The sequence below is a fragment of the Globicephala melas genome, chromosome 4 (genome assembly GCF_963455315.2).
Source record: "Globicephala melas chromosome 4, mGloMel1.2, whole genome shotgun sequence".
In the NCBI taxonomy this organism is placed as follows: domain Eukaryota; kingdom Metazoa; phylum Chordata; class Mammalia; order Artiodactyla; family Delphinidae; genus Globicephala; species Globicephala melas.
In genome coordinates this window covers 2,552,405-2,574,120 of record NC_083317.1, presented here as the reverse complement: position 1 = coordinate 2,574,120, position 21,716 = coordinate 2,552,405, and positions in this window count along the sequence as shown.

Genomic DNA, 21,716 nt, shown 5'->3' with positions numbered 1-21,716 from the left:
CCGCCGCCGCCGGATTGATACATCCCCATTGACGTCCTTTTGACGCCGGAGCGACGCGCGGCCGAGCGCCAGGCGGAGGGAGAGCGCGAGATCGGGCCGTTGCCAAGAGACTGGCGGCTCTGACGCGCGCGCTGATGAGGCCGTCGCCACGGCGACCGCGGGGTGGTGACGTCAGGGACGCCGGCCGCCCGAGGCCCGCCCGCCAGCGCCCGCGTTCCCGCCGGCGCGCGCCCGCTACCGGACGCCGCGGGCGCTGCGGGCGGCTTAACCCTTTCGTCCCCGGGCGCAGCCTTCCCTCCTGCACGCGCGCGCACGGCCGCTTTCGCCCAGGTCCCCGTCGTCTCGCACCCTGACTACAGGCTTGGTTCTAGCGCGGTTCCGAAACTCCCTGAAGTGCAGCACAGGTGCGGCTGCGTCCTCTTCAGCCTTCTACTCCAGGTTCCTCATTATCAGGGTACGGGTTTCATGTGTCCCCCAGTTTCCGTTGGAAGTGCTCGGCCTTGGCGCCTCTATTAGGAGAAGTACCAGGTGGGGCCCGGGAAACCTCACAGAGTCGCAGAATGGGCCATACGGGCTGCAGGTGACAGCAGGCCAGCTCCCACACCCCAAATTGGCCACCCAGGCCCAGAGGGGAGCTGCCACCCACCAGGGACCCTCCGGAGCGTGGCAGCTGCATGCATGGAGGACCTGGGCAGCCCACTTCGATTACTCTTGCCTCGTAGGAGCCTCAATTGTTTAGGAAGTTAGAAACGTCCACACAGGAAAGCTGGCCAGCATATCTGTAACCTACGCCCGCGCGGGGCGTGGGGACGGCCCGAGTGCTGTGAGCCCCCAGGCCGGGGCACAGGTAGTGCTGGGTCCTCACGCCTGGCCTGGCCCCGCCCCACCCAGGACGGGGCGCGGGAGGGGTCACGTCTGCGGTCAGAAGCCAGCAGGTGACTGGAGGCAACTCTTTGCAGTGGAGCTCCTCACTGTGATGGAGGAAGGGCCCAGTGGGCTGATTTCCGGGGTGACCAGGTCCAGGTGGGAATGGACCCCACGCAGCAAGGCCTTCCGGTTCTTGGGACCAGAGTATTAGGAAACCCAGTTAGCAGCACCCTCACTAAAGGTCGCGCCTTTGACTCAACTCGTCCAGATGAGGAAAGCGCCCTGTCCCTTGGGGAGGGGGAGCGCCTCCCAAGAGGGCCAACAGGCGGGGTCAACAGTGGGCGAGGACCTCACCCCTGGCGAGGCTGGACACTGCAGTTCCCCCGTGGTCTCCGTTTCTTTTGTCCACTGCCGGGTCCACCATGCTGTTTCCCCAGAGCTGCGGGGGCGTGAGGGGTGGGGACCTGTGCCCTCAGGACCGAGGTGCCCGCAGCCTGGTCCCCGCTGGAGAGGAGGGTATGAAAATGGCCGAGGGTGACAATTTCCACTGGCATCACCGCTCACTGCATGTTCCTTTATGCCTCACCAGCAAAGAAGATGTTTTCTAAGAGAAGACAGAAGGTATGGAGAATGGCATTTCTTAAATATTAGGAAGGCAGCACTTTTGAGATTTAAATTCTGCATCTAGCCTGCAATCATTTTTACCTCGTGTTAAATAAAAGTACCACGTCAGAGGAGGGGCTGGGAGCGAGTTAAGTGAAATGGATACGGAACTTAGACACCTTCTCGGGAGGCTGCCTGGCGAGGGCGCCTGGTGGAGCGGGGATGCCCTTCTACTGGTGACCGATTGCAGGCCTGGGCAAATATTTCCCATCACCCCCTCCCTGGGCAGTTGTGTGTGGGTTTAGTTTGTTCTGAAAGTCCTTTCAAGGACACAAATAGTCCCAGAGCTTTCTTTAGTCTTTCAAAAGTGCCTTCGTTATCTGTCCCAAGTTTATCCATAGAGATTTTGGAGGAATATTTTTTACTTCCTTCAAGCTGAGTAGTTTACAACTGCTTTCCTCTCCTTCGGGGGGTCCCAGCACCCTGCTGATCTCTTCCTAGGAGAATGACACGCAGAGTGAAGAGACTAGGACCTGAATGCGCTCACCTGCTGTCCCTCGTTCTGTGACTTACGAGCTTTTCTCAGGCTCATCCAGGTGACACCCAGCAAGCCGGCCCCTCCAGCCCCTCACCCACCCGCCCCAGATGTAGCCGGAGTCTTCGGAAAGGTCGTAGATGTTTGCGAACGCCTGGCTGGCTGTTTGGAAACATTTTGTCAGTGCGGAATAGGAACTGCAGGCAGAAGAGCCGAAGCTGCCTCCCCAGAGCGGGTCCCTGGACCCAGGCTCATTTCACCTGCTCCCAGCCCTTCCTGAGGGTCCCACCATCTGAACAGCCCTGCGCGGGCTGTGGCCATTCTCCAGCCCCTGGGCGGCGAGCCTGCTCTTTGGACAATGCAGGCAGGGCAGAGGAAAAGGCAGACCTCAGAAGGGCTGTCATCCCACAGTGGGGTTCCTCCCGGCACCCCTGTGAATTGGCTGCTACCGAGCCTGTTTCCCAGGGCCTTTAGTTGTTGCTTGTCTCCTCAGCCCCTGGAGGCTGTAATTCCTTCCAGAATGCTTGCTTTATTTTCATGTTTCTAGTCTTCCATGCTGTGTACACAATACGAGGAAAAGAAAACACTGCGTGTGTGCTTCTACGGGCGTAAGAAAGTGACCTGAGCAATTCTGCACCTAACCTAGTGGAAGAAAGACTCTCAAAGTCTGCAAGAATGGTACCATAGACATAGATATAGATATCACTGCAGATTCGGGAGAAAACAGTAAGTCAGGTTTCTTTTCCATTTGGAATTTCTTAAGCCTGTCTTAGAACTGCAGTGTTTCTGGAATTCATCTTACTGTTTCTAGATCTTGAGCCTGCAGACCCCATCAACAGTTCTCTTTAAACATTCACAGGTGTGCCCACCTTGTCCCCGGTGGGTGTCCTAAACCTGCTCCCCTCCATGACTAAAGGTGGGGGGACGCCAGCGTCCCTCTCCGGGTGGCTTTCCCCTGGTCACCGAGAGTACGACAAGGCACTTTTCTTTCTTGCCACCCTTCTCCTAGGTACTGAAGGCCCTTGTCTGTCCTCCCGGCTTTGTTTCCCTTGGTTTTATGTGGTTCGTTGAGGGCATTAGCCCAATGATTGCAGGCCTCAGGGAAAATGGTCAGCTGCCAGCAGCGTCCGTGGGCCTCAAGGGCGGCCCTGGTCCCTTCTGCTGCGTCTGTAGAGCCTGAGACAGACACGCTTACAGACACGTGGGCACTGCGTCTGGGAGTTACGACCCCTGGCCTGGGGTCCAGGAGGCGGGGGGAGAACCCAGCTGTTCTCAGGCCAACTCAGCAGCTTGGGTGAAGCAGCTGTCCAACGCCGCCAAGCGTGTCAGCCTCCCACAGCTCCGCCTCCCACGCGTGGGATGCATTTGCTCCGTGACTGCCGTGGTCATGGCCGTATTCCTCAGTCCAGGCTGTCCGCAGGCTGGGAGAGAAGGAATCCTGGTGCTGGGCATGTTGGGCCTGGGCTGGAGGTGTCGGGGTTCTGGAGAGCCAGCCATGGGACGGGCAGGGCGGATTTCCAGCACTCTGGGTTTCATAGGCACAGCGGCCGGAGCTTCCTATTCACAGACCAGCTGGCCCCGGGACCCCAAGTTCTAGGCTTTCTCTTGCTATCTCTGTTCCTGTCACCACTGAGGAACGGTGTGCCTAATGGGCTGGTCACGGTTGATACTGCACCTGAGGCCTCGACAGGCCTTGGGGTGTCTGGCTCCCTGGCCCGTGTTCTGAGCCCAGGGAGGCAGGGGTGGGCTGCAGGGGGCGAGGTGGGCAGCAGAGAGCCAGCAAGGGCCAGACGGAGGCATCGCGTTTACTGGGGGGGCTCGTGAGAAAAGCAACATCAAGGTTCCTGGCAGGGGTGGTCACGGGTCGTGACAGCACACCCACAGTACCCGCTGTCCTCTGGTGGAGGGAAGGGCATTCAGGAATGCCGGAGGTTCCCGCCGTTGTACCTGCGGCATCGGCCCGTCAGGAAGAGGAGCCCCACCCCTCCACGCTGCGGAGCAGAAGCCCCTGGGTGTGGGCCTCCTTCCTGCGGGGCCGCACAGAGCACCACGACTCCTTCTGGGAGACGTCAGACTTCTAAGGGGTGGTTCAGCTACTTGTCTCTGGGGCCCCCACTGGCGTCAAGCACGCTGTACTGGCCTTTGTGTTACACTTCACTCATTCCCCAGATCCGTGAACTTCTACTCTTCGCAAGAACCGTGCTAGGCGCTGCCAGGAGCACAGGTGAGCTTTGTGACAGGCTGGTAGGGACCGCGGGAAGGGAAGGGCCAGGTCAGAGAGAGGCGAGGCGGCCAGGCATGCCAGGGCCAAGGGAGTCACCCACCAGCGCCCACCCAGGCCCGTGAGGCGCCTACCGTGTGCCCTGCGCTCCCTGGGGCTGTGAGCACAATGGGAGGAGAACAGACGAGATGCCTTCCCCCGAGGGCCACCATCCGGCTGAGGAGACAGACGATAAAGACCAGACGGGGGTTGGGGGGCTGGGGGGGGCTGGGGGGGGATGGGTAAGAAGCTTTCAGAAGGCAGCCACTGGGAGGAGGAAAAGAAGCCAGAGTGATGGAACAGAGTGGTCTGGCCGGAAAGTGGCCGTACACGGGGGGCTCCTTCTGTTTCTGCCAGAGAGAAGGCAGAGGGTGTGGACCCAAGGGCGGGAGGCCGAGAGGACCAGCTGATGTGGGGAGGAGAGGAGACAGGAGATCCGGACCAGCTCCAAGACGGACGTGGCGGAAGTACTGGAATCGTTGAGGGTCCATTCACCAACGATCGCCCAAACAGTTGTGTGAGTTTTCTCTGGAGGTGCTCAGATGAGGACGGGTGTGGCGTAAGTGGGTATGTGGGCTTACCCGGAGTTGCGGCACTGCGGGGTGAAGATTATGATGGGGACAGAGGTGAGGATGAGGGGGAAAGGAGTTTGGGATGATGCCTGGCAGTGAGTCCGGTCTGGAGTGTGGCTTCCAAGCTGGGGAGGAGGGATGGGGACAGGAAGTGGGGGCGCATCCCTGGCGACAGGTCCTGACGGCTCTGAAAGTCTAAGCAGTTTGCCCATTCCGGACCTTGGGGGAGAAGTGAAGGATCCCCCCCGTTCCGGGAGCAGGTTCCCAGGGTGAGCCAAGAGAGGGATGGGCAGCGACGGAAAGGCCAGGGCCCCAGCTCTCCCTATGGCTTCCAGATGGATCCCCGGCAATTTCAGCGGCATCAAGTGAGAACCAGATCAAGGCTCCCTGAGCAGCCTGGTCTCTTCTGATAAAGACTTTGTTTTTTTCTAAATATAAACATCAATAGAAAACTCAGTAGGAAATTTAGAAAATACAGAAGTATGTAAAGACAAAACCGAAAAGCACTGGCAATGCTGCTGACAGTCTGACATTTTTCCACGCAGTCTTTTTATAAAAGCATCGAGATCCTTCCGTGTATGATGCACCTCCTGCCTGTTTCACCAGCCCTGCGGAGGAAGCCTCTTGCCAGGTCATTAAACCACCATCAGAGTCACGCCTGGAATCCCACGATGGAGGAGGCTGTACCGTCCCCGATTTAACCCCCTGTTGTCCCCCTCCCCCATGCCAACATCTTGGTCACTCTGACAAGCCTTTCTGCTCACATTCTCCAGGAGACTTCCTTGGAGATGCCATGGCTGTCTGAGAGGCATCCGGGGTCCCGATTGGACACCTGGCCCAGCCTGCTCAGGACAGCACAGCCCCAGGGAGGAGGGTGGTACCTGGTGGCCAAGAGCAGACTCTCAGAAACCGAGGGCTCCCAGGCGGTCCTGGAGACCCGCAGCCTCAGGCCACCACAGAAGGGCTTGGGGGCTGTGGAAAAGGGAGAGGCCTCATCCCCCGGTTGCCAAGGCGACGCGGAAGCCTCTGATTGCCCAGGAGGACCCATGGCTCAGCATCGGGCTTTTTCAGTACAGCCTACAAAGGTGTTTTCGTTCATTCTGACCTGGTTTTCATGGATTTTGGTATTGTTGTGTTGTTTGTTTAAAAAGAAAACACATGGACTTACGTCATGAAGAGGCAAAGACGTCACTGGCATCAACTAATAAAAATGATCATAAACTCGTCCCCAGACTGAGCACCCGTAATGACAGCTGACAGGTCCAGTGTGACACCTAATGAGCCGTGCGAAGGCACAGGATGTGGACAAAGTGGGACGAGGTCCCGTGGCATTAGCACACCACTGTCAAGCTCGCATCTGCTTGGTGGTTCCCGCTAAACCAGAAAACCAAACTTTGGTGGGAAAAAAGCAAAATTTTCGTGTAGGACAGAGCTCAGTCTAAAACCCCTCAGAACGGGTGAGAGTTTTAAATCGAGCAGAGCCTTTCAGGGTGCCTGGACCAGGAAGAAGGTCCAACCAGCACTGCCTCAGGGCCAGGAATCTCTGGGTCACCCCGAGGCCTCAAAGGAGGTTTCCAGAACCTTCTTCTCATAGATAAACCACAGACCAGAAGTCAGCAGGCAGGGTTTGAAGACCTGGGCCACCAGCATTGGAACTGCCTAAGTCTCAGATCCCCAAACCAGCTGGGTTTCCTTCCGTTTTCTCAGAATGGGTGTGCAGGTGCACGAGGATGCCATGGGCCACCTCCTGGTTTCCCTCGGCAACATCTGACAGCAGACATGGGATGGTCTATGATGCTGTGAGGTATTGGGATCATGTGGAATCCGAAAGAAGTTTAAGCACCTAAAAAAACAGAGGAAGGGCTAGAGGCCTGGGCATTCCCAGCCCACTTCAGCATTTGTTCCCCTCGGACAGAGGGACTCCCAAGTGCTCTCAGGGCGAGTCCGCCTCTGTCCAGGCCTGCAGGTACACGCAGAGTCCTGGGCTGACTTGGGACCCGGTTGAAGCCTCTTTCCTTGTTGTCCATGGTGACACGCAGAGCTGGCTGCAGGACCGGGGACCAGTCAGCGTCACGGCATCAGGGCAGTGGCGGGAGCTGGGCTCTGTCAACTCTGACAATTTTATTTATCTTAATTTATTTATTTACTTTGGCCACACAGCGTGGCATGCGGGATCTTAGTTCCCTGACCAGGGATTGAATCCGGGCCCCCTGCAGTGGAAGTGTGGAGTCTTAACCACCGGACGGCCAGGGAAGTCCCAGCTTTGACAATTTTATATCTTGTTTTTTCTATTTATATAAAGGGAATTTCTCTGTGTCATTTTATTTAAAGACGTTATCTTCAGCGTTTAATATTCCGTCATGTCTAATATTTATTTCACACTTCCATTTATTTAACATTTCACCTATTTTCAGACATGTGTTGTTTTTACACAAGCTATGTGGCTTCAAACAACAGAAGTCCATTCTCCCACAGTCTGGAGGCCAGCAGGCTGAGATCAAGGTGTGGGCAGGGCCGGGCTCCCTCCTGAGGCTCGAGGGGAGGGTCCTTCCCGCCTCTCCCAGCTCCTGTCAGCTCTCAGCAACGCTTGTCATTCCTTGGCTAGCCGCAGGTTTTTCTCTTCTGCTTGGCGGCATCGTGACACCCGGAGAGCGTGGCCTGACAAAACCTTCTGATGTGACATTATTATACAATGATCCCGTAGAGCCAGGGTGCCACGGCAGCGACACAGCCCAAAGGCCTCCAGGAAAGAAAATCCACAAAGATAAATAAAAGAAAAATACGTGCAAGAAAGATGTAAAGGACTAAATGTCCTTACTACGTAAAGAATTCTCAGAGTAAATAAGAAAAGCACTCACCCTACTAGGGGACTGTGATTGTGCCCACCCAGTGCCGCGTCTCCTCCATCTGCCACCCTTGTCCGTGAGATCTGAGGGAGGTGACCTCTACTTCCCCTCCAGAGGTGGAACTTGACACACACCTGGCCGGCGAAGGGGCTCCTGGGGTCTCTGGCTGGAGCTACGGGGGGGAGAGGCAAGCTTTCCCCGTGGGCTGTGAAACTGGTAAGAGGTTAGCCATCGCTGCTGCAGTGGGGTGAGCGAGCTGCCTGAGAACAAAGCCACACGGCGGGGGGCGAGGGGGAGAGCTGAGATGCTGGTATAGACCCACCACGCCCATCCCTTTCCCCAGGTGTCTCTTCTTACAAGGACACCTGTCAGATTGGGTCAGGGGCCCACCCATTCCAGGATGACCTCATCTCAGCTAATTCTGTCTGAAATGACCCTAATTCCAAACGCGGTGACATTCTTAGGTGCTGGCGATTAGGCCTTTTGGGGGGTACACAACTCGTACAACAGTGGCCTTCGTTTTAAGGCGCAGTTCCGGAATGTTCTTACTCGGACTGATTCTGTTTTTGTGTTTATCGGCCTTTGTACTTCTTCTGCGAGTCAGATCTTCTGTTTTCTGTTAATGGGTCTCGGCCAAGGCTCCCTTGGTTGTGAATGACAGAAATGCAACTTGAACTGCTTGAAGCTAAAAAAGAAAGTCCGTAGTTGACGTCAGTGAAGGCTTCAGGGCACGTCAGGGTTCAGGCTGAGCTGGACCCGGGTCCTCGTCAGCGCTTCTCTGCTCTCTTCCGTCTTTTCACCAGCATCTCAGCTCTCCCCCTCGCCCCTCGCCGTGTGGCTTTGTTCTCAGGCAGCTCGCTCACCCCACTGCAGCAGCGATGGCTAACCTCTTACCAGTTTCACAGCCCACGGGGAAAGCTTGCCTCTCCCCCCCGTAGCTCCAGCCAGAGACCCCAGGAGCCCCTTCGCCGGCCAGGTGTGTGTCAAGTTCCACCTCTGGAGGGGAAGTAGAGGTCACCTCCCTCAGATCTCACGGACAAGGGTGGCAGATGGAGGAGACGCGGCACTGGGTGGGCACAATCACAGTCCCCTAGTAGGGTGAGTGCTTTTCTTATTTACTCTGAGAATTCTTTACGTAGTAAGGACATTTAGTCCTTTACATCTTCCTTGCACGTATTTTTCTTTTATTTATCTTTGTGGATTTTCTTTCCTGGAGGCCTTTGGGCTGTGTCGCTGCCGTGGCACCCTGGCTCTACGGGATCATTGCATAACAATGTCACATCAGAGCGTTTTGTCAGGCACATTCTCCGGGCGTGACGATGCCACCAAGCAGAAGAGAAAAACCTGCGGCTAGTACGTCAGTAAATGAGTTGGCATCTGAAAGCTTATCTTCACGGTGCGGACGTCACAGGTGAAGGCTAAAGCAGTGAGGCTGTGGCAGCACGTAGTGAAAGACCGGCTGTGCCCGTAAAAGTGACCGCGGTTGTGCAACGAAAGGCAGAGGGCGCCGAGGGCCCTGCTCCGGGTGTCGGCCTCCAGTGCTCCCTCGGCCTCAAAAACGTGATCAGGAATGTGACTTTGAACTCCTTAACCTGGGATCGGGCTTTGTACTGCAGGTGAGCGGAGCGGCTGCCCTGCCCGCCTGGGAGGAGCTCACAGGTGCCCCACCCCACCCAGAGAGGGGCCCCGGCCCCACCCTCTCTCCTCGTCTCCTTCCCTAAAGCACCAGGAGGAGGTCCCTGTTAACGCCGCTGCTCTTCCCCCTTCACCATCGGGGGTCCCAGGTCACATCGTCACTATCTTCAAGTTCAAGGGCGACAGGACCACTAGGTTCCTGATAAGAGGGCTGTACAGCTGTGGGCCTGGGGAGGACACTGCTGGCGGGAAGGAGCATATGGGGGCCGGGCTTGGGGCAGGGAGAGCAGGGAGGGCTGTGGGATGGTCACGGGGTACCTGTGTCCCCCCCACCTGGGGAAGGCCTCCCTGGAGAGCGTGCAGGGTCCCCAGGGCCACCCCTCCACATGCAGACTGGCTCTGCCTACAGAGGCCCGAGCCCATCCCCGCCACAGCCCCCTGCCCAGGGCTGACAGAGCAGCACGAGGCGGATGACTTGGAGGGGTCATGGGGTGGGGGAGGGGGACAGGGTGTGAGCAATGGGGAGAGGGTCACGTTAGATGCAAGCACCCCCCAAAAAGCAGACACTGTGTTAGTCAGGGTTCTCGGGAGAAACAGACCAATAGGTAGACAGACAGACAGACAGATCTGCTCTGAGGAGTTGGCTTCCAACCTCAGGCTGGGGGCCCAGGAGAGCCTGCGGTGCAGTTCAGCCCAAGCGTGAAGGCCTGAGAGCCAGGAGCCCTGATATCTGAGTCCCGCTCTGAGCCCAAGGGCGGGAGAAGGTGGGACTTCCCAACTCAGCGTCGGGCAAAGAGCCATGTTCCCTCCCTCGGTCTCCAGGGGGGAAGCCCGGCCCCGCCTGCTGCTGACGGCCCCTTCCGTCTAAATCCTCAGGCCTCAGAAAGAGGAGTGGGCTTGGCCACCGTCAGGAGTAGCCCAGGGCCAGCTGCCCGGATGGGGCTGGGACCAGGGAGCTGCGCAGGGCCGGGGGAGAGGGGGTCACACAGAGGCCGCCCACACACACACCCTGACCCCTCCTACTGCCCCTCCAGGGCTGCTTTGGGGGGTCACCAATTTCTGGGGGGCGAAGCAGGACAGGGCGGGGCTGGGCATTACGGGGAGCAGGGAGGCTCACCCGCACCGTGTGGTTTATCCTGGGGCCTGCACCCGGGGAGGGAGGGACTGAGGGTCACAGAGCAGCTATGCGGGGTGCCCACGTTCGGGACTTGGGGACAATCCTGCCTTCCTGGAATTCTACTGTATTCAGTACACGTGATTTAATAGGCTTTTCAGGTAACTTCACGAATCGGAAAACCGATCGCAGCCCTTTGCGGTCAAGCTGGTGGACACAGACCCAGCACCTCGGCCCCAGCACACGCTCACACCCTTCCCCGCCCGCGCGCACACACACGCACCTCCACGCACAGGTACACGTGGGCTCCTCCCCTGCCCCTCCCCCTGCACGGCCGCGCCCGGGCCTCGCTTCCCACTTCCCGCCCGGCCAGCTGCCGGCCGGCGTGACACAAGTGGTGCTCGCGCACACTCCGCTGAGCCCCGTGTAAACACTCCTGCTGCAATGCGCACAGAAGGCCACCCCTCGGGCCTGCTGGACGCGCTTCCGGCCAGAAAGGCCGTGGACCTGGGTCCCATTAGGACGAGGTCAGCCAACTTACCAGCCTTCAGCCAGCTGGCCGGGCCCACACCGTGCCCTGGCTGCAGGAAGGGGGCGAGGCCTGGGCCCCGCAGGGGGGGTCTTGGCCTTGCAGGTGCAGAAGGGCCCTCGGGGAGCACAGCAGGCCGGCCCAGGCCCAGAGACACTCCCACGGCAGACAAGGGACACGAGCGCCCAGGAGAGAGACGCGGGGTGGCCTCGGCAGGCGGGCAGGCTGGGCCCAGGGGGCAGGTCTGCGGGGCCCAGGCTGGAGGTGGGAGGAGAAACGGGGCCTGAGAGCCAACAGGAAGTAGGTCGGGGGTGAAAGGAGGGGCCCGAGGGGCCTCTTGCCCGGGCCTCCCCAGCGGAGCCCCGACCCGACCGTCTCCCTGGACCCACTGCGCGTCTGCAGCACAAAGAGCGGTGGTGCAGCAGGCGAGGTTTCTTTTAAATCGACCCTAAATCGTGGGATGGCTGTGCAGCCGCCATGTGTGTGCCGGCACCTCCCCTCGTGCAGAGGACCACGCGGGAGCCCGCGGACTCAGAAGATGGTCCGCGAGGGGACGAGGAGCGAGGGGAGGGCATCGGGGGGCCGGACGCCCAGCGTCCCCGGGGGGCGGCAAGGCAGGGTTCCGCCGGGGACGCCCATCTGCGGGGCAGCCACTGAGACGCAAGGCCCGCTGGGTCCCAGCGCGTCGGTCCCTTGTCCAGGCTCCAGTGGAGGACCACCCGCTCTTAGAGCTCCCGCTGCGCCCCACAGCCCGCGCCGTGGCCTGGCACTGCTCAGCTTCCTGGGAGCTGCAGGCCGGCTGCTTCTCCCGGGGTCGCTCAGTTCGTGCTCTTCTTAACACAGGGACGGACGGCCCTGTCTCTGACCTTGTCCCAGCTCTGGAGGCGCTCACCACGCCCTCCCGAACGGGGGCCTGGAACCAGAGTCAGGAGAGCGAGTCCTTGGCTCCAGGGCGAAGGGGATGGCAGACTATGGCTCACCGCAGGCTTAGGGGCCACGCCCTTCCGCCCCTGCCTGAGGGCGTTCTCAGGGTATGGCCGGGTTCCTCTGAAAGCCCAAGAGCAAAGTTCAACCCACAGGGCCGGGAGCTGGTGGATAAACACTGGCTTCCTCCCCCAGAGGCACGCCAGAGACCACCACTTACTAGCATCTTCCCTCCCCCTCCCACCTCCTCACTGGGCTTCCTGGGGTCGCTTCCACGTAAACGACCTTCACCCAAATCCTTCCGTCAGGTCAGCCCTTGGAGGAACTTGAGTTTGGACCAGGGTGACGCTCTGCGCAAGCTCAGGGGCCCAGGGTGGGCGAGCCAACGTGTAGGGTGAAGGCTGGGTTCTCTGCTTGCTTGGCTCGGCGGTGAGGAAACAGCAAGGAGGGCTTACTCAGAGCCGGTGGGCGGGGAGGCGGTGGGGGGGGGGGTGCAGAGGCACAGTGAGTCCTTTATCCACAGACGTCGGCGCTGCGTCACAGCCGAGCCTCCTGACGCCCTGGGACATCACCCTGTGTTTGCTCCTTTCCTTTCTCGGCGCTGAGCCCAAGAGCCCGAGAATCCCCTCCGTACTCAGATGGGGGTTGGAAATAACCTCAGCTGCAGCTAATGGCTGATTTAATCAGGGAAAGAAGTAGAACCTATTAGAACACTCCTGGTAATGATTACTCACCTGCAGGTGAAAGCGGCTTTGACCTTGTGGGAGCTCCACCAAGGGCATCTCCACCCGAGTCACTGGGTACCCTGCCTGAGCCTCAGCCTGGGCCCAGCAGAGCACACTCGGAAAATCCAGAGAGCGTGCAGGCGCCTACCCCAGTGCGACCATCCAGAGGCTTCCCTGGGGAACCGACTTTAGGAACCGATGTATTTAAAATCCAAATTGAAATAAAATGCAAGTTACTGAGAAATGGTTTTCTTTGCACAGTGGTTCCCCAAAGGATTCCTTGAGCCGTGGGATTTTGGGGGTGTTTCTAACTGCAGCATAACTGAGGGCATCCTGAGGACTGAGGGTCCTCCGCTAAAAATGGGGGTGACACGCTGGCCCTCCCACCTCGCCAGGGTGATTGGAGGACCACATCCAAGGAGGGCACCGTTGTAACCATAATGTGCTGTGATGGATGTGTCAGGGTCCTGGGGCCGCCACCACAAGCACAACAGACCAGGTGGCTCGGACAGCAGAAGCTTATCTATCTTCTCACAGTCCCGAGGACAGAAGCCCGGGATGCCGGTGTGGGCAAAGCTGCTTCTCCTGGTGTCTTCACGTGGCTGTCCCTCTGTGCGTGTCTGTGTCCTAATCTCCCCTTCTCACAAGGACACCTGTCAGGTTGGATTAGGGCCACCCCAGTGACCTCATTTAACCATAAGCCCCCCTCTAAAGGCTGCGTCTCCAAGTACAGCCGTGTCCTGTGGAGCTGGGAGTTAGGGCTCCAACACGTGAATGCAGGGGGACATGTGCCCACGACAGTGGCATACAGGCAGGGGGCCTTCAACAGGGCGGCTGCTGGAAACGGACTCTTCTGTCGCTTGAAAATCACGCTGTGTCTTGTTTGAAGTGAAAAGGGGAGACTCAGCCCTGCTCCTCGGGACCACAGCCGCAGCGAGCACAGGGGAAACCGGTGCTCAGCTCCCCGGCCCCTCGGGGTCTGATTACACGCGGCTCCGGGTTCTGGGCCCATGTCCCGCAGCACGTGCAGCGGCCGCACACCGTTGTCCCCTCGAGCCGCTCAGTCATCGGTCTCACCGGTGGGGCAGAGGACGGGTCTGGAACCCCGCGAGGAGCACGGAGCCCGCACCCCAGGCCCCTCAAAGCACCACAAGGGATGTGCTGCATCTCTCAGAAAGGCCTGCTCTGACTGCTGCAAAGCCGCGTCCCTCAGCTCCCATGGCTCTAACGAGGGTCCCGCCAAGCTGGCTGCAGCCACAGCAGAGCCAGTTCTCTGAGCTTGTTTTCAGGTCCAAATTAGAGACAGATACGCCTTGCAGGCCCTGACCAGACAGCAGCATCTGCTCGGGTGCCCCTCGCTTCCCCTTCTACCCAGACCCTCCCTCTGAAAAGGAAAACTCAGGCAGCGGCAGTCCTCGGGCTCCGAGAGTGTGGTGGGGACGCAGCGTGGTTCACGGAGCCCCCGGAGGTGGCATGTGTCAGCCCCTGGGGCTCCCTCCACCTGCATCCCCGCTGCTGAGCAGGAGAGAGGCGCCTGGGGGTGTCCAGGCCCAGGCAAGCTCCCCGCGGTTCCCAGGGCTGTGTGTCGATTCTGAAAGTTGTTCTTTCCGCTCAAGGACGGTCTGTGGGATGAGTCAGTGGAGGACAGTGTGGGGCCTCGGGGCCGGGGTGGCCAGGCCTGGTGGGAGCCCAAGCGGTCACGGGGAGTTCCCCTGAGGTGGGCCTGAGGTCCCCGCCTCCTCCAGACTCTGGCCCACTACCCCGAGCCGGCTCTGTCTGCACGGAGGTTAGGAAGAGCTCCAAGTCCCACTTCGAGGGACACGGGCAGCACTGAGAGGACACGCTCGCTGCATTTCCAGAAAGTTCTTTCCAGGTGCAGAGTGATGTGTCAACCCTGTGGATTTGCTCTGACTCTATGAGTTTTCTCATTGATTACATGGCAGTCGGGGGCTAACGTCAGCAAGGCCCCTCAGATTTGATGGAAGGAATCCAGTTGACTCTTTCCTCCTGTGCTGTTCCCTACTCCAAATCTGAAACATGACCAAGGCAGCACCAGGCCCGGGTTCTGCACGGAACGTCCTCTCAACACGACCCTCCTGCACTGGGCTGCACAAGCCCGAGGCCAGGCCTGGACCTGGCCGTGGTCAGGATGCGGGGCACAGGGAAGCAGCCCGGTGTATCCCAGGGAGGCTCAGGGTGGTCCAGGTAGCCCACTGTGACCCAGGGTGACCCAGGGTGGCTCAAGGTGGCTGAGGGCGGGCCGCTGTGGACCAGGGCAACCCAGGGTAGCTCAGGGTGGCCTGGTGTGCCCAGGGTGGCCCAGATGGGCCTGACTCAGCGCTGCCCCTCACTCAGGGCTGCCCCTCCTGCAGGCTCAGGCTATGCCTCTCCCCTTGTCCCGGGCAGCCCTGGTCCACACTCTGGCCTTGGTGCAGGCAGGTGGCCATGAGCCCTGTCACCTGCACTCCCAGCCTCCCCTGCGCCGCGGGGCCCTGACCTGCGGGAGCGCCCAGCGGACAGCCAGCACTTACTACCCAGCTCAGGGCCCAGCACTCCAGCCCATCTGCACCTCATTCACCCCACAAACCCGAGGGCTCTCACTGTCATTTCTACTTTGCAGATGAGGAAACAGAGGCTCAGAGCGGCCCGGGAATTTGCCTGCAGCTGAGGTGAAGCCGGGGTTCACACCCATGATGGCATCTGACTGCGGCCCACACACCGCCGACAGCTTCCAGGCATGGCCATCTGTCTCTCAGACACCCTCCATCAGAGGGCATGGTGGTGGCACGGGACCACTCTTCTCTGAAACCTGCTCCAGAGCTGAAATAATGATGGCAAACACCAGAGACAGACTCAGACAAGACCTGTCGGCCGTTACTGCCCTCGGGCTGGCGGTCAGGGGCTCTGCCAGGTCAGCCCACCGGGATCCAGGCCGGGGCCCGCCACTGACCCCCATGCACGTCCCCACCCACGCATGTCCCTCCCCACGGCCCAGCTTCCTCGTCCGCTGCAGAGTCCCCAGGCCCCTCCAGCCCCGGCATCCTGAGCCCTCAGGAGTCCCAGCTCTGCCCGCAGGAGCCAGAGAGGGGCCTGACGGAGAATGGAGGGACTGACCGTCAGCCAGGAGGCTGGTGGGACCCATGGGGCGTGGCCCCAAACTCTGGGGAGGCCCAGTGGGGCCCAAGGCCCCTGAGGTGGGTTTCTCTGTGTCCCTCATGTCCCGGACAGGTTGGCCGTGGGGCCTGACCCCGCCCATCAAGAACCTCCTCATCAAAGATGCACCAGAGCCCTGTGGGGGCAGGAACGAGCCAAATGGGCCCTAGCTGAGTGCCATGCGGGGCACCGGGGACAGGGGTGAGGTCCCTCCAAGACGTGAAGGCACAGGTCAGCAGGCGGCTTGGAAATGCGACTCCGCACCCCCCACCCCCACCCCCACCCCCCCCACCCCCCCACCCCGAGCAGGGCAACGGGGGACCGACCCTCCTGTGACTCTTGCTGGAAAACAAAATGCAACAGAATTTGAAGATCTAATTGGCTTTGTTCAAGGATTCAGGGATCAGCATCCCATCTAGTAAACGGAAGGGCTTGAGGGGCTGTACAGAGTGGAAGGTTGTATAGGCAGAAGGAGGGCGGAGCAAGAAGGAATTCATAAAAGGAAAGAAAGCACAGTTTCGGGCCAGGCCCCAGTCTGCTGCGACCCTGCCAACCAGCCCATCCTCAGCCAGCTGAACCGCCTGGCCTGCTCCTCCCATTTCCCACCCCCGCTTCCTGACCGGCCCTGGTGCTTCCCCACCAGGCCCTGCGTGGTATGCCACGCCCCCTTGTCTTGGGATCCGTGAGAAACAGTCTTTTTAATAGCAGTTGGCCCCTGATGTGCTGGCCTCGCTATACCAGAGAATAATGAAACCTTCCTGCGCTCCCCTGGTGGCGCAGCAGTTGACAGTCCGCCTGCCGATGCAGGGGACGCGGGTTCGTGCCCCGGTCCGGGAGGATCCCACATGCCGCGGAGTGGCTGGGCCTGTGAGCCATGGCCGCTGGGCCTGCGCGTCCAGAGCCTGTGCTCCGCAACGGGAGAGGCCACAGCAGTGAGAGGCCCGCGTACTGCAAAAAAACAAACAAACAAAAAAACAAACACCTCCTGCACAGGCCTGGTGACTTCCTACATGAGGGGCAGCCTTCCCCATTGACTGACCTGCTCAACCCTCGGCCGCGATGGGCAGAGGTGTGAGCTGCGTGGCCCCAGAGGCCCCTGCAGGTGGGGATCTGGTGCCCTTGCTGGCCCCCCTGCCCCTGGGCCCCACTGCCCACGTACCACCTCGTTGCAGGGAAGGCTCAGTTTTGCCTACAGCAGCTGAGGCAAAACCAGGGCTCTCGAGGAGGCAGCTTGGGGTGTCCACAGAGAGGAGCCGGCCATGGGCAGGGGACTGCTTCATGAATACCCCTCAGGTCTGCTCACATCCCTGGAGCCCCCGCCTGAGCAGCCCTAGATACCGCAGAGGGAAGGGGAGCCCCAGGACCGGCCCCTGGACCAGCAGGACTCAGGCACATCATTTGTGCCAGCCCGGCCTCCTTCATGCTTGCGGTCGGAACCTCAGTCTGGGTTGGGGCGTTGGCGCTTCTTCATTTCCACCCTCCTTCCAGGGCTCACATCCTACCTCTGCTTCTATTCCGACACATGCTGCTGGAACGGCTGCCGAAGCCACACAACCAACGCTTCCGTTGTCCACGATCCTGTAATCCCTTCGGAATAGGCCGCCCCTGGGCCAAGCAGGCCTTCCAGGCCTGAGCAGCCCCACCTGCCATTCTCCCGCCCCCTCCACCCCCCGGCAGTCGGTGACTCAGGAGCACTAATCCCCGCAGAGACTTGGTTCTCTGCCGGGGCTGGAATCCAGCCGCTGCATCTTCAGATTCCATGTCGCTGGAACCGCCTCCGCTTGCAGGCTGCTTCCCTCCTCCCTCCCTGACCTCCAGAGTCCTCGACGCCCTGGTCAGGGGAAGACTCTGTTGCCTCTGGGAATCCCCAGGGCTGAAAAGGATTCTGCCCCCCACCTCCCTGCCTGCCCCCACTGGCTCTTCCCCACCACACTGCCCAGCAGACACTTGGGGACCGTCTCCTGGGATGTGCCCAACAGGGAGAGCAGTAATGACCAATGGAAACTACAGGAAGCCCAGGCCTCCGCTGCCCAAGTGAGGCTGCTCCCGGGGGAGATGGCGTCAACCCTCTGCTCAGGGCTCCTCGGGGCAGGATAAGGATGGGGTGTCTCCTTTCCAGAAAAACAGACCTGGGCTCTCCCTTTCTAAGGGTTTTCCAAAATCCTCAGGAGCAAAGATGGTCCTGCTGTGGAGCAGAGGGCTCCGGCAGGAGGGGTCCAGATTCCCAGCCAGAGACACAGTGGGTCACGACAGTGTCCACAGCGAATGCCTGACCCCAGCAGAGAAGAGGTCATCCCAGCCCAGCCAGGGCCCGGTCAATGTTTGAGCAAACAGACATCAGAAGGGGCAGTGCTGGAAACGGGCTGGTACAGACCAGGCTCTGCCCTGCTGGTGCCTTCCTGGACGGCCTGGCAAGACGCCCCTTTGCCAAGCTCGGAGGGAAGGATGGAGGGAGGGAGGGCCACTGGCACCCTTCTGCGCGGAGGTGTTCCCTCCCCAGAACCTGACCCCTGGGGGGCTCTGGGCAGAGCCTGGCTGCATGGTCAGCTGGTTCAGGGTTGGATCCTGACAGGCCCCCTGGGTAGGAGGCCCTGCAGCCTGGGAACCCTTGCTGTCAGTTACTGGGAGAGCACGCCCTGACCTCCTCATCCTCCGGGTGCCCGAGATTTTGGGCTTTATGCAAATTGAAGCCCATGTCATGAAGCCTCCCGCAATTAGCTCTTTTTCACTCAATACAAGCAGACCTGGAAATACTGAGGGTTTGGCTCCACACAACCACAATGAAGCGAGTCACACGAATCTTTTGTTTTGCGTCTGTTTACACTATATTGTAGTTTATTCAATGTGAAAGAGCATTATGTCTAAGAAAAGTGCACACCTTAAATGAAAAATACCTTCTTGCTAAACAATGCTGACCAGTATCTGAGCCTTCAGCCAGCCATAACCTTTTTGCAACAGTCACATCAAAGGTCACTGATCGCAGAGTGCCGTAACAAATGTAATAATAATGAAAAAGCCTGAAATATTGTGAGAATCATCAAAGTGTGACCCAGAGATGTGAAGTAAGCAAATGCTGTTGGGAAAATGGTGCCAATCGACTTGCTCAACTCCGGGTTGCCACAGACCTTCTATTTGTAAAAAAAAACAACAAAAACCAAAACAAGCCACAGTATCTACGAATCACAACAAAGCAGAACGAGGTATGGCCGTACTGTGTTTCTAAGATGACCCACACTGTTGCATGTAACTAGGGGGCATTCTTTTTCAGTGCTGTGTACTATTCTACCATCACACGATCGCATACGGCATCATCGGAGATGAGCAGCGGGTCTGGACATGGCCAGGCGGTCCTCCTCCCTTGAGGCTGTAAAACGGGCATGGGGGTGCTCAGAGGCTAAGGCCTGGTGCCTGGACCTCTCCAGCCAGCCAGAGAAAGGCCCACTATTATTTGTCAACCCACTGAAGACCGACGCTTTTGCAAAACACGGTAAAAAGGAATGCCTAGAAAATTGAAATAAAGAAGCCAAGGGATACAAACTGCAAGGCCAGTGTTCTTTCTGCTGTGTCCACAGCCGTGGAGCCACTCGTGGGATGGTCATCAACGTCTGCGAGCGCCGCTGGCATTGCTGCTGGTCCTGCTGTGGAGCAGTGACAAGCGGTTCTCAGGCTTGGAGGCCACCTTTGCACAGCTGTGCTGCCCGGGCGCGGCTGGAAGTCCGCTGCCCACAGCCCAGCCTCATTTGTGAGGGAGGAGACAAGCCAGCACCGGCTCCGGCTTCCAGAGCTCTGTGGGCGCCCACATCTGTGTGTGTTGCTGTGGTTCCTCGGGGGTGGGGAGCTGGGGAGGGCGTGAGCCGAGGGGCCGGGCCTGCCGCGCCCGCCGCGCTCAGACATCAGGAACTGGCACCTGGGGCTGGCTCCAGACCACCGATGGTGTGCTGTTTGGGGTGTATCATTTTGGGGGTTGAGTTTTTTCAAATCACATACAGTAGTGGGTTGAACAGTGTGCCCCTCACATTCATGTTAACTCGGAACTCTAGAATGCAGCCTTATTTGGAAATGACATCTTTGCAGGTGTCACCAAGCTGAGATGAGGTCATCCTCGAGTAGGGTGGGCCCTACTCCAACGACTGGTGTTCTTACAGGAAGAGGGAAATTTGGACACAGAGGAGAAGCCACGTCACGACGGACGCAGGGATTGGAGGGACGCAGCCACGAGCCAATGAACCCCGAGGACGGCCGGCAACACCAGAAGCTGGACGGGGCAGGAAGGATCCTCCCCTTGCGGCTTGGAGAAACCACGGCTCTGCCCACACCTTGATTTCAGACTTGCAGCCCCCAGAACTGGGAGAGAGAGAATGCTTTCTCGTGCTTTAAGTCTCCAGTCTGTGGTACTTGTTACAACGGCCCTGTGAGACTCACACACAAACACTTGGCTGTCGGGAAGCATCCCGTCCGCGGTGGTTTCTGCATCTTCCGAGCTCCTCTGAGGCCCTCTTGGCACGTGGCCACCACTCACTGGAGCTGACGGTGTGCGGCTGCCACCTTCGTGGGGAACCCACACTGTCCCCAAAGTCTTCCCCCTCCGGACACCTGGCCACTCGGGCACTACTGCCTGCAAGGCCCGGGCCCGGGTCTGGCCACCCCCTCCTGACCACAGGTGACCCCGGAGGGAGGGTGGGGGGCCGCTCTGGGGCTCGGCCCCTCCCTGCTCTGGCCATGCAGGAATACCACCTCCAGGCCAGCCGCCCCGCACCGAAGGAACGCTCTGGAAAACCTCGCCACCAAGCTCCTCTTACGCCTGAGGATGGGTGGTCGATGATTTCCAACAAGACGACATTCCCACAGACCCGCCAGACAGGCTGAAATTCAAAAGGCTGACAGTACGAAGCGGTGTTGCTCGAAGCCCCTCATCCTGCTGCGGTGTGGGGTGGTGAACGGACTCCCCACTTGAGACAGGCCCCCCAAGACCCCGGCATCCCACTGCTAATTACACTGCCAGCGGACACCAGTGTGACGTCCTAAACGGCACGTGCAGGAGCGTTCAGGGTAGCCTTGGTCCCCCAGGCTTATTCACAAACGGGGACCCCCCGCACACCCCCGCGCTGACAGAGGGAGAAAGGCGTGGCGGTCTGGTCCCCGGCGATACAGCCGCTGCCCAGGGCTGCGCGGAGCGTGTGAGCGGTCACGGTGCTGCGGGGAGGAGCGCTTCTTTGTGTGAAGTTCAAGAAGGGGAGGACGGGGTCTGATGGAGGTCAGAGGTAAGGAGAGCGGTTATCCCTGGGGGCAGTGACTGGGCGGGGACACGGCAGCACGAGGGGCTCTCAGGGGGTGCTGGGAGTGCTCTCGATGTCAACCCCGTCACAGGGACGGTGCTTACATACGTGTAGACACATGAAATGCATGAGCTGGGCCCTTAGGATTGTGCCTCTTCTGGTATGTAAGTTACACCTCGATTTCAAAACGCGTCTTTTAAAAAGTCATCCTAGGAGTGTGCTTTTGCCAGAGTGAGAACCTACCTGGAAGACCGCTGGCGTGGAGCTGGCGGGCAGAGTCTCCAGGACCTGCCAGGGAGCCCCCTGGTCTTACTCTGGGATTCTCTCTGAGGGACTTAAGTGAGCAAGTGGGTGTCGGGGGGACGGAGCCCTGGCGGCCTTGCTTCTGAGCCTCCACTTCGGCGCCACTGAAGCAGGGGCAGAGCTGGCCTGCCCCGTGTGACAAGTGTCAGCTGCGCCTGTGGTGTTCCAGGCAGTGCTGACGGCTCAGGGCTCCGGCGACCAGACGTGCAGCTGTGCCTTTAGAGTGTCCACAATCCCTGGAGGACAGTGGCCAATGAGGTGGACTCGGGACCACGGGAGGCCCCCAGAGCCCCGGTGACCTTCTGCCTGGGCAGGAGAATGAGGAAGTTCCCAGGGCAAGGTGACGGGGACAAGGAGAAGTTCCTGGGGCAAAG